This window comes from Schistocerca americana, chromosome 11 (assembly GCF_021461395.2).
Source record: "Schistocerca americana isolate TAMUIC-IGC-003095 chromosome 11, iqSchAmer2.1, whole genome shotgun sequence".
NCBI classification, from domain to species: Eukaryota; Metazoa; Arthropoda; class Insecta; order Orthoptera; family Acrididae; genus Schistocerca; species Schistocerca americana.
Window position 1 is genome coordinate 3666269 of NC_060129.1, and position 13039 is coordinate 3679307.

Here is a 13039-nt window from a genome sequence, read left to right on the forward strand (position 1 = left end):
CCGACTGAAGTACAAGAGGACAGACACTCTAACTTTCTATGATTTGAACATCTCCTGTGAGTCCAGTTTTAGATTCCGATGCCTCACTTCAGGTCTACTGTATCCCTTGTACCTTCTTATTGACGATGAAACACATAAATTGCATCCGAACTTAATTCAAAATCACAATGCCGACTTAAGTACGAGAGGACTGACACTCTAACTTTCTATGATCTGAACATTTCCTGTGAGTCCAGGTTTAGATTCCGATGCTTCACTTCAGGTTTACAGTATACCTTGGACCTTCTTATTGACGATGAAACATAGTAATTACATCCGAATTTAATACAAAAGGCACAATGCATAATTAAGTACAAGAGGACTGACACTCCAACTTTCTATGGTTTGAACGTTTCCTGTGAGTCCAGTTTTAGATTCCGATGCTTCACTTCAAGTTTACTGTATACCTTGAACCTTCTTATTGACGATGAAGCACAGAAATTGCGTTGGAATTAAATTCAAAAGGCCCAAAGCCGACTTAAGTACGAGAGGACTGACACCCTAACGTACTTTGATTTGAACTTCTCCTGTGAGTTCAGTTTTAGATTCCGATGCTTCACTTCAGGTTTACTGTATCCCTTGGACCTTCTTATTGACGATGAAACACAGAAATTGCATCCCAATTTAATACAAAAGGAACAATGCCGACTTAAGTACAAGAGAACTGACACTCTAACATTCTATGATTTGAATCTCTCCTGTGAGTCCAATTTTAGATTCCGATGCTTCACTTCAGGTTTACTGTATCCCTTGGACCTTCTTATTGACGATGAAACACAGAAATTGCATCCGAATTTAATACAAAAGGCACAATGCCGACTTAAGTACAAGAGGACTTACACTCTAACTTTCTATGATTTGAACCTCTCCTGTGAGTCCAGTTATAGATTCCGATGCTTCACTTCAGGTTTACTGTATCCCTTGGACCTTCTTATTGACGATGAAACACAATAATTGCATCCGAATATAATACAAAAGGCACAATGCCGACTTAAGTACAAGAGGACTGACACTCTAACTTTCTATGATTTGAACCTTTCCTGTGAGTTTAGTTTTAGATTCCGATGCTTCACTTCAGGTTAACTGTATGCCTTGGACCATCTTATTGACGATGAAACACAGAAATTGCATCCGAATTTAATACAAAAGGCACAATGACGACATAAGTAATACATGACTGACACTTGAACATTCTATGATTTGAACCTCTCCTGTGAGTCCAGTTTTAGATTCCGATGCTTCACTTCATTTTTACTGTATCCCTTGGACCTTCTTATTGACGATGAAGCACAGAAATTGCATCGGAATTAGATTGAAAAGGCACAATGCCGACTTAAGTACAAGAGGACTGACACTCTAACTTTCTATGATTTGAACCACTCCTGTGAGTCCAGTTTTAGATTCCGATGCTTCACTTAAGGTTTACTGTATCCCTTGGACATTCTTATTGACGATGAAACACAGAAATTGCATCCCTATTTAATACAAAAGGCACAATGCCGACTTAAGTACAAGAGGACTGACACTCTAACTTTCTATGATTTGAATCTTTCCTGTGAGTCCAGCTTTAGTTTCCGATTCTTCACATCTGGTTTACTGTATCCCTTGGACCTTCTTATTGACAATGAAACACAGAAATTGCTTCCGAATTTAATACAAAAGGCACAATGCCGACTTAAGTGCAAGAGGACTGACACTCTAACTTTCTATGATTTGAACCACTCCAGTGAGTCCAGTTTTTGATTCCGATGCTTCACTTCAGGTTTACTGTATCCCTTGTACCTTCTTATTGACGATGAAAGACGGAAATTGCATCCGAATATAATACAAAAGGCACAATGCCGACTTAAGTACAAGACGACTAACACTCTAACTTTCTATGATTTGAACATCTCCTGTGAGTCCAGTTTTAGGTTCCGATGCTTCACTTCAGGTTTACTGAATCCTTTGGACCTTCTTATTGAAGATAAAACACAGAAACTGCATCGAAATTAGATTCAAAAGTCACAATGCCTACTTAAGTACAAGAGAACTGACACTCTAACTTTCTATGATTTCAACCTCTCCTGTGAGTCCAGTTTTAGATTCCGATGATTGACTTCAGGTTTACTGTATACCTTGGACCTTCTTATTGCCCATGAAGCACAGAAATTGCTTCGGAATTAAATTCAAAAGGCACAATGCCGACTTTAGTACAAGAGGACTGACACTCTAACTTTCTATGATTTGAACCTCTCCTGTGAGTACAGTTTTGGATTCCGATGCTTCACTTCATGTTTACTGTATCCCATGGACCTTCTTATTGACGATGAAACACAGAAATTGCATCCGAATTTAATACACAATTCATAATGCCGACATAAGTACAAGAGGACTGACACTCTTAGTTTCTATGATTTGAATCTCTCCTAGGAGTCCAGTTTTAGATTCCGATGCTTCACTTCAGGTTTACTGTATCCTTTGGACCTTCTTATTGACGATGAAAGACAGAAATTGCATCCGAATATAATACAAAAGGCACAATGCCGACTTAAGTACAAGAGGACTGACACTCTAATTTTCTATGATTTGACCATCTCCTGTGAGTCCAGTTTTAGATTCCGATGCTTCATTTCAGGTTTACTGTATGCCTTGGACCATCTTATTGACGATGAAACACAGAAATTGCATCCGAATTTAATACAAAAGGCACAATGACGACTTAAGTAAAACAGGACTGACACTCTAACTTTCTAAGATTTGAACCTATCCAGTGAGTCCAGTTTTAGATTCCGATGCTTCACTTCAGGTTTACTGTATACCTAGGACCTTCGTATTGACGATGAAGCACAGAAATTGCATCGGAATTAGATTCAAAGGGCACAATGCCGACTTAAGTAAAAGAGGACTGACATTCTAACTCTCTATGATTTGAACCTCTCCTGTGAGTCCAGTTTTAGATTCGGATGCTTCACTTCAGGTTTACTGTATACCTAGGACCTTCGTATTGACGATGAAGCACAGAAGTTGCATCGGAATTATATTCAAAATTCACAATGCCGACCTAAGTACAAGAGGACTGACACTCTTACTTTCTATGATTTGAACCTCTACTGTGAGTCCAGATTTAGATTCCGATGCTTCACTTCAGGTTTACTGTATCCCTTGGACCATCTTCTTTACGATGAAACACAGTAATTGCATCCGAATTTAATACAAAAGTCACAATGCCGACTTAACTACAAGAGGACTGACACTCTTACTTTCTTTGATCTGAACATTTCCTGTGAGTCCAGTTTTACATTCCGATGCTTCACTTCAGGTTTCTGTATACCTTGGACCTTCTTATTGACGATGAAACATAGTAATTACATCCGAATTTAATACAAAAGGCACAATGCTTAATTAAGTACAAGAGGACTGACACTCTAACTATCTATGATTTGAACCTTTCCTGTGAGTCCAGTTTTAGATTCCGATGCTTCACTTCAGGTTTACTGTATACCTTGAACCTTCTTATTGACGATGAAGCACAGAAATTGCGTTGGAATTAAATTCATAAGGCCCAAAGCCGACTTAAGTACGAGAGGACTGACACCCTAACATACTTTGATTTGAACCTCTCCTGTGAGTTCAGTTTTAGATTCCGATGCTTCACTTCAGGTTTACTGTATCCCTTGGACCTTCTTATTGACGATGAAACACAGAAATTGCATCCCAATTTAATACAAAAGGCACAATGCCGACTTAAGTACAAGAGAACTGACACTCTAACATTCTATGATTTGAATCTCTCCTGTGTGTCCAATTTTAGATTCCGATGCTTCACTTCAGGTTTACTGTATCCCTTGGACCTTCTTATTGACGATGAAACACAGAAATTGCATCCGAATTTATACAAAAGGCACAAAGCCGACTTAAGTGCAAGAGGACTGACACTCTAACTTTCTATGATTTGAGCACTCTTGTGAGTCCAGTTTTAGATTCGGATGCTTAGCTTCAGGTTTACTGTATCCCTTGGACCTTCTTATTGACGATGAAAAACTGAAATTGCATCCGAATTTAATACAAAACGCACAACGCCGACTTAAGTAAGAGAAGAACTGACACTCTAAGTTTCTATGATTTGAACCTCTCCTGTGAGTTTAGTTTTAGATTCCGATGCTTCACTTCAGGTTAACTGTATGCCTTGGACCATCTTATTGACGATGAAACACAGAAATTGCATCCGAATTTAATACAAAAGGCACAATGGCGACTTAAGTAATACATGACTGACACTTGAACATTCTATGATTTGAACCTCTCCTGTGAGTCCAGTTGTAGATTCCGATGCTTCACTTCATTTTTTCTGTATCCCTTGTACCTTCTTATTGACGATGAAGCACAGAAATAGCATCGGAATTAGATTCAAAAGGCACAATGCCGACTTAAGTAAAGGAGGACTGACACTCCAATTTTCTATGATTTGAACAACTCCTGTGAAAGCAGTTTTAGATTCCGATGCTTCACTTCAGGTTTACTGTATCCCTTGGACCTTCTTATTGACAATGAAACACAGAAATTGCATCTGAAATTAATACAAAATGCACAATGCCGACTTCAGTACAAGAGGACTGACACTCTAACTTTCTATGATTTGAACCTCTCCTGTCAGACCTGTTTTAGATTCGGATGCTTCACTTCAGGTTTACTGTATACCTAGGATCTTCTTATTGACGATGAAACACAGAAATTGCATCCGAATTTAACACAAAAGGCACAATGCCGACTTCAGTACAAGAGGACTGACACTCTAACTTTCTATGATTTGAACCACTCCTGTGAGTCCAGTTTTAGATTCCGATGCTTCACTTAAGGTTTAATGTATCCCTTGGATATTCTTATTGACGATGAAACACAGAAATTGCATCCCTATTTAATACAAAAGGCACAATGCCGACTTAAGTACAAGAGGACTGACACTCTAACTTTCTATGATTTGAATCTTTCCTGTGAGTCCAGTTTTAGTTTAGGATTCTTCACTTCTGGTTTACTGTATCCCTTGGACCTTCTTATTGACAATGAAACACAGAAATTGCTTCCGAATTTAATACAAAAGGCACAATGCCGACTTAAGTACAAGAGGACTGACACTCTTATTTTCTATGATTTGACCATCTCCTGTGAGTTTAGTTTTAGATTCCGATGCTTCACTTCAGGTTAACTGTATGCCTTGGACCATCTTATTGACGATGAAACACAGAAATTGCATCCGAATTTAATACAAAAGGCACAATGACGACTTAAGTAATACATGACTGACACTTGAACATTCTATGATTTGAACCTCTCCTGTGAGTCCAGTTTTAGATTCCGATGCTTCACTTCATTTTTACTGTATCCCTTGGACCTTCTTATTGACGATAAAGCACAGAAATTGCATCGGAATTAGATTGAAAAGGCACAATGCCGACTTAAGTACAAGAGGACTGACACTCTAACTTTCTATGATTTGAACCACTCCTGTGAGTCCAGTTTTAGATTCCGATGCTTCACTTAAGGTTTACTGTATCCCTTGGACATTCTTATTGACGATGAAACACAGAAATTGCATCCCTATTTAATACAAAAGGCACAATGCCGACTTAAGTACAAGAGGACTGACACTCTAACTTTCTATGATTTGAATCTTTCCTGTGAGTCCAGCTTTAGTTTCCGATTCTTCACATCTGGTTTACTGTATCCCTTGGACCTTCTTATTGACAATGAAACACAGAAATTGCTTCCGAATTTAATACAAAAGGCACAATGCCGACTTAAGTGCAAGAGGACTGACACTCTAACTTTCTATGATTTGAACCACTCCAGTGAGTCCAGTTTTTGATTCCGATGCTTCACTTCAGGTTTACTGTATCCCTTGTACCTTCTTATTGACGATGAAAGACGGAAATTGCATCCGAATATAATACAAAAGGCACAATGCCGACTTAAGTACAAGACGACTAACACTCTAACTTTCTATGATTTGAACATCTCCTGTGAGTCCAGTTTTAGGTTCCGATGCTTCACTTCAGGTTTACTGAATCCTTTGGACCTTCTTATTGAAGATAAAACACAGAAACTGCATCGAAATTAAATTCAAAAGTCACAATGCCTACTTAAGTGCAAGAGGACTGACACTCTAACTTTCTATGATTTGAACCACTCCAGTGAGTCCAGTTTTTGATTCCGATGCTTCACTTCATGTTTACTGTATCCCATGGACCTTCTTATTGACGATGAAACACAGAAATTGCATCCGAATTTAATACACAATTCATAATGCCGACATAAGTACAAGAGGACTGACACTCTTAGTTTCTATGATTTGAATCTCTCCTAGGAGTCCAGTTTTAGATTCCGATGCTTCACTTCAGGTTTACTGTATCCTTTGGACCTTCTTATTGACGATGAAAGACAGAAATTGCATCCGAATTTAATACAAAAGGCACAATGCCGACTTAAGTACAAGAGGACTGACACTCTAATTTTCTATGATTTGACCATCTCCTGTGAGTCCAGTCTTAGATTCCGATGCTTCATTTCAGGTTTACTGTATGCCTTGGACCATCTTATTGACGATGAAACACAGAAATTGCATCCGAATTTAATACAAAAGGCACAATGACGACTTAAGTAAAACAGGACTGACACTCTAACTTTGTAAGATTTGAACCTATCCAGTGAGTCCAGTTTTAGATTCCGATGCTTCACTTCAGGTTTACTGTATACCTAGGACCTTCGTATTGACGATGAAGCACAGAAATTGCATCGGAATTAGATTCAAAGGGCACAATGCCGACTTAAGTAAAAGAGGACTGACATTCTAACTCTCTATGATTTGAACCTCTCCTGTGAGTCCAGTTTTAGATTCGGATGCTTCACTTCAGGTTTACTGTATACCTAGGACCTTCGTATTGACGATGAAGCACAGAAGTTGCATCGGAATTATATTCAAAATTCACAATGCCGACCTAAGTACAAGAGGACTGACACTCTTACTTTCTATGATTTGAACCTCTACTGTGAGTCCAGATTTAGATTCCGATGCTTCACTTCAGGTTTACTGTATCCCTTGGACCATCTTCTTTACGATGAAACACAGTAATTGCATCCGAATTTAATACAAAAGTCACAATGCCGACTTAAGTACAAGAGGACTGACACTCTTACTTTCTTTGATCTGAACATTTCCTGTGAGTCCAGTTTTACATTCCGATGCTTCACTTCAGGTTTCTGTATACCTTGGACCTTCTTATTGACGATGAAACATAGTAATTACATCCGAATTTAATACAAAAGGCACAATGCATAATTAAGTACAAGAGGACTGACACTCTAACTATCTATGATTTGAACCTTTCCTGTGAGTCCAGTTTTAGATTCCGATGCTTCACTTCAGGTTTACTGTATACCTTGAACCTTCTTATTGACGATGAAGCACAGAAATTGCGTTGGAATTAAATTCATAAGGCCCAAAGCCGACTTAAGTACGAGAGGACTGACACCCTAACATACTTTGATTTGAACCTCTCCTGTGAGTTCAGTTTTAGATTCCGATGCTTCACTTCAGGTTTACTGTATCCCTTGGACCTTCTTATTGACGATGAAACACAGAAATTGCATCCCAATTTAATACAAAAGGCACAATGCCGACTTAAGTACAAGAGAACTGACACTCTAACATTCTATGATTTGAATCTCTCCTGTGGGTCCAATTTTAGATTCCGATGCTTCACTTCAGGTTTACTGTATCCCTTGGACCTTCTTATTGACGATGAAACACAGAAATTGCATCCGAATTTATACAAAAGGAACAAAGCCGACTTAAGTGCAAGAGGTCTGACACTCTAACTTTCTATGATTTGAGCACTCTTGTGAGTCCAGTTTTAGATTCGGATGCTTAGCTTCAGGTTTACTGTATCCCTTGGACCTTCTTATTGACGATGAAAAACTGAAATTGCATCCGAATTTAATACAAAACGCACAACGCCGACCTAAGTAAGAGAAGAACTGACACTCTAAGTTTCTATGATTTGAACCTCTCCTGTGAGTTTAGTTTTAGATTCCGATGCTTCACTTCAGGTTAACTGTATGCCTTGGACCATCTTATTGACGATGAAACACAGAAATTGCATCCGAATTTAATACAAAAGGCACAATGGCGACTTAAGTAATACATGACTGACACTTGAACATTCTATGATTTGAACCTCTCCTGTGAGTCCAGTTGTAGATTCCGATGCTTCACTTCATTTTTTCTGTATCCCTTGTACCTTCTTATTGACGATGAAGCACAGAAATAGCATCGGAATTAGATTCAAAAGGCACAATGCCGACTTAAGTAAAGGAGGACTGACACTCCAATTTTCTATGATTTGAACAACTCCTGTGAAAGCAGTTTTAGATTCCGATGCTTCACTTCAGGTTTACTGTATCCCTTGGACCTTCTTATTGACAATGAAACACAGAAATTGCATCTGAAATTAATACAAAATGCACAATGCCGACTTCAGTACAAGAGGACTGACACTCTAACTTTCTATGATTTGAACCTCTCCTGTCAGACCTGTTTTAGATTCGGATGCTTCACTTCAGGTTTACTGTATACCTAGGATCTTCTTATTGACGATGAAACACAGAAATTGCATCCGAATTTAACACAAAAGGCACAATGCCGACTTCAGTACAAGAGGACTGACACTCTAACTTTCTATGATTTGAACCACTCCTGTGAGTCCAGTTTTAGATTCCGATGCTTCACTTAAGGTTTAATGTATCCCTTGGATATTCTTATTGACGATGAAACACAGAAATTGCATCCCTATTTAATACAAAAGGCACAATGCCGACTTAAGTACAAGAGGACTGACACTCTAACTTTCTATGATTTGAATCTTTCCTGTGAGTCCAGTTTTAGTTTAGGATTCTTCACTTCTGGTTTACTGTATCCCTTGGACCTTCTTATTGACAATGAAACACAGAAATTGCTTCCGAATTTAATACAAAAGGCACAATGCCGACTTAAGTACAAGAGGACTGACACTCTTATTTTCTATGATTTGACCATCTCCTGTGATTCCAGTTTTAGATTCCGATGCTTCATTTCAGGTTTACTGTATGCCTTGGACCATCTTATTGACGATGAAACACAGAAATTGCATCCGAATTTAATACAAAAGGCACAATGACGACTTAAGTAAAACAGGACTGACACTCTAACTTTCTAAGATTTGAACCTATCCAGTGAGTCCAGTTTTAGATTCCGATGCTTCACTTCTGGTTTACTGTATACCTAGGACCTTCGTATTGAAGATGAAGCACAGAAATTGCATCGGAATTAGATTCAAAGGGAACAATGCCGACTTAAGTAAAAGAGGACTGACATTCTAACTCTCTATGATTTGAACCTCTCCTGTGAGTCCAGTTTTAGATTCGGATGCTTCTCTTCAGGTTTACTGTATACCTAGGGCCTTCGTATTGACGATGAAGCACAGAAATTGCATCGGAATTAGATTTAAAAGGCACAATGCCGACTTAAGTAAAAGAGGACTGACATTCTAACTTTCTATGATTTGAACCTCTCCTGTGAGTCCAGTTTTAGATTCGGATGCTTCACTTCAGGTTTACTGTATACCTTGGACCTTCTTATTGACGATGAAGCACAGAAATTTCATCGGAATTATATTCAAAAGGCACAATGCCGACTTAAGTACAAGAGGACTGACACTCTAACTTTCTATGATTTGAACCTCTCCTGTGAGTACAGTTTTAGATTCCGATGCTTCACTTCATGTTTACTGTATCCCTTGGACCTTCTTATTGACGATGAAACACAAAAATTGCATTCGAATTTAATACACAATTCATAATGCCGACATAAGTACAAGAGGACTGACACTCTTAGTTTCTATGATTTGAATCTCTCCTAGGATTCCAGTTTTAGATTCCGATGCTTCACTTCAGGTTTACTGTATCCCTTGGACCTTCTTATTGACGATGAAAGACAGAAATTGCATCCGAATTTGATACAAAAGGCACAATGCCGACTTAAATACAAGAGGACTGACACTCTAATTTTCTATGATTTGACCATCTCCTGTGAGTCCAGTTTTAGATTCCGATGCTTCGTTTCAGGTTTACTGTATGCCTTGGACCATCTTATTGACGATGAAACACAGAAATTGCATCCGAATTTAATACAAAAGGCACAATGACGACTTAAGTAAAACAGGACTGACACTCTAACATTCTATGATTTGAACCTCTCCTGTGAGTTCAGTCTTAGATTCCGATGCTTCACTTCAGGTTTACTGTATCCCTTGGAAATTCTTATTGACGATGAAAAACAGATATTGCATCGGAACTAAATTCAAAAGGCACAATCCCGACTTAAGTACAAGAGGACTGACACACTAACTTTCTATGATTTGAACATCTCCTGTGAGTCCACTTTTAGATACCGATGATTCACTTCAGGTTTACTGTATACCTTGGACCTTCTTATTGACGATGAAGCACAGAAATTGCATCGGAATTATATTCAAAAGGCACAATGCCGATTAAGTACAAGAGGACTGACACTCTTACTTTCTATGATTTGAACCTCTCCTGTGAGTCCAGATTTAGATTCCGAAGCTTCAATTCAGGTTTACTGTATCACTTGGACCATCTTCTTTACGATGAAAGACAGTAATTGCATCCGAATTTAATACAAAAGTCACAATGCCGACTTAAGTACAAGAGGACTGACACTCTTACTTTCTATGATTTGAACCTCTCCTGTGAGTACAGTTTTGGATTCCGATGCTTCACTTCATGTTTACTGTATCCCATGGACCTTCTTATTGACGATGAAACACAGAAATTGCATCCGAATTTAATACACAATTCATAATGCCGACATAAGTACAAGAGGACTGACACTCTTAGTTTCTATGATTTGAATCTCTCCTAGGAGTCCAGTTTTAGATTCCGATGCTTCACTTCAGGTTTACTGTATCCTTTGGACCTTCTTATTGACGATGAAAGACAGAAATTGCATCCGAATTTAATACAAAAGGCACAATGGCGACTTAAGTACAAGAGGACTGACACTCTAATTTTCTATGATTTGACCATCTCCTGTGAGTCCAGTTTTAGATTCCGATGCTTCATTTCAGGTTTACTGTATGCCTTGGACCATCTTATTGACGATGAAACACAGAAATTGCATCCCAATTTAATACAAAAGGCACAATGCCGACTTAAGTACAAGAGAACTGACACTCTAACATTCTATGATTTGAATCTCTCCTGTGAGTCCAATTTTAGATTCCGATGCTTCACTTCAGGTTTACTGTATACCTAGGACCTTCGTATTGACGATGAAGCACAGAAATTGCATCGGAATTAGATTCAAAGGGCACAATGCCGACTTAAGTAAAAGAGGACTGACATTCTAACTCTCTATGATTTGAACCTCTCCTGTGAGTCCAGTTTTAGATTCGGATGCTTCACTTCAGGTTTACTGTATACCTAGGACCTTCGTATTGACGATGAAGCACAGAAATTGCATCGGAATTATGTTCAAAATTCACAATGCCGACCTAAGTACAAGAGGACTGACACTCTTACTTTCTATGATTTGAACCTCTACTGTGAGTCCAGATTTAGATTCCGATGCTTCACTTCAGGTTTACTGTATCCCTTGGACCATCTTCTTTACGATGAAACACAGTAATTGCATCCGAATTTAATACAAAAGTCACAATGCCGACTTAAGTACAAGAGGACTGACACTCTTACTTTCTTTGATCTGAACATTTCCTGTGAGTCCAGTTTTACATTCCGATGCTTCACTTCAGGTTTCTGTATACCTTGGACCTTCTTATTGACGATGAAACATAGTAATTACATCCGAATTTAATACAAAAGGCACAATGCATAATTAAGTACAAGAGGACTGACACTCTAACTATCTATGATTTGAACCTTTCCTGTGAGTCCAGTTTTAGATTCCGATGCTTCACTTCAGGTTTACTGTATACCTTGAACCTTCTTATTGACGATGAAGCACAGAAATTGCGTTGGAATTAAATTCATAAGGCCCAAAGCCGACTTAAGTACGAGAGGACTGACACCCTAACATACTTTGATTTGAACCTCTCCTGTGAGTTCAGTTTTAGATTCCGATGCTTCACTTCAGGTTTACTGTATCCCTTGGACCTTCTTATTGACGATGAAACACAGAAATTGCATCCCAATTTAATACAAAAGGCACAATGCCGACTTAAGTACAAGAGAACTGACACTCTAACATTCTATGATTTGAATCTCTCCTGTGAGTCCTGTTTTAGATTCCGATGCTTCACTTCAGGTTTACTGTATCCCTTGGACCTTCTTAATGACGATGAAACACAGAAATTGCATCCTAATTTATACAAAAGGCACAAAGCCGACTTAAGTGCAAGAGGACTGACACTCTAACTTTCTATGATTTGAGCACTCTTGTGAGTCCAGTTTTAGATTCGGATGCTTAGCTTCAGGTTTACTGTATCCCTTGGACCTTCTTATTGACGATGAAAAACTGAAATTGCATCCGAATTTAATACAAAACGCACAACGCCGACTTAAGTAAGAGAAGAACTGACACTCTAACTTTCTATGATTAGAACCTCTCCTGTGAGTTTAGTTTTAGATTCCGATGCTTCACTTCAGGTTAACTGTATGCCTTGGACCATCTTATTGACGATGAAACACAGAAATTGCATCCGAATTTAATACAAAAGGCACAATGGCGACTTAAGTAATACATGACTGACACTTGAACATTCTATGATTTGAACCTCTCCTGTGAGTCCAGTTGTAGATTCCGATGCTTCACTTCATTTTTTCTGTATCCCTTGTACCTTCTTATTGACGATGAAGCACAGAAATAGCATCGGAATTAGATTCAAAAGGCACAATGCCGACTTAAGTAAAGGAGGACTGACACTCCAATTTTCTATGATTTGAACAA